Source organism: Penaeus monodon, chromosome 29 (genome assembly GCF_015228065.2).
Source record: "Penaeus monodon isolate SGIC_2016 chromosome 29, NSTDA_Pmon_1, whole genome shotgun sequence".
Classification (NCBI taxonomy): domain Eukaryota; kingdom Metazoa; phylum Arthropoda; class Malacostraca; order Decapoda; family Penaeidae; genus Penaeus; species Penaeus monodon.
The window spans coordinates 10,850,571-10,851,010 of record NC_051414.1 but is presented as its reverse complement, the minus strand read 5'-3'; the positions used below and the strand labels follow the sequence as shown (position 1 = coordinate 10,851,010).

Sequence of the window (440 nt, the reverse complement as noted above, 5' to 3'; positions counted from 1 at the left end):
TACTCTCTTTGGGGGATGTATTGGCGGTAACGGGTTTGGGTATTTTACTTGTAAGTTTAGTCTGATTGCATCTTTTTCATTTTTTTTAAAAATGTTTCAAGATTTAGTCAGCATTATCATCATAATTTTCATTTCGCAAACATTTTCATTTCATACTTTTTTTGTGGTTTTGACAGTATAATTTCTTCACTATATCATCATATCATTCCCCTTTTTTTTCGATTTTTTAAAATTACCCTTTTAATTTTTCCATGACTGTCAAAAAAGTTTAATTACCCTTTTTCATTGAAGTGATAAAAACCAATAATTTTTTAGGACGTTGGCGTGCCATCCGTAAACGTTGGCAGTCCCGATCTTGTCCGCAGTGGGGAAACCCTGATGCTCTTTCCCGAAGATCAACTGGATTCTATTCAGTTGCAGCGCCCTCTGTGCGGTTTTTG

At 35.0% G+C, this 440-nt stretch overlaps 1 pseudogene; it reads left to right on the top strand.

The window, feature by feature from the left end:
* LOC119591732 overlaps positions 1–440 on the top strand; it is a 20,342-nt pseudogene that overhangs the window by 14,684 nt on the left and 5,218 nt on the right.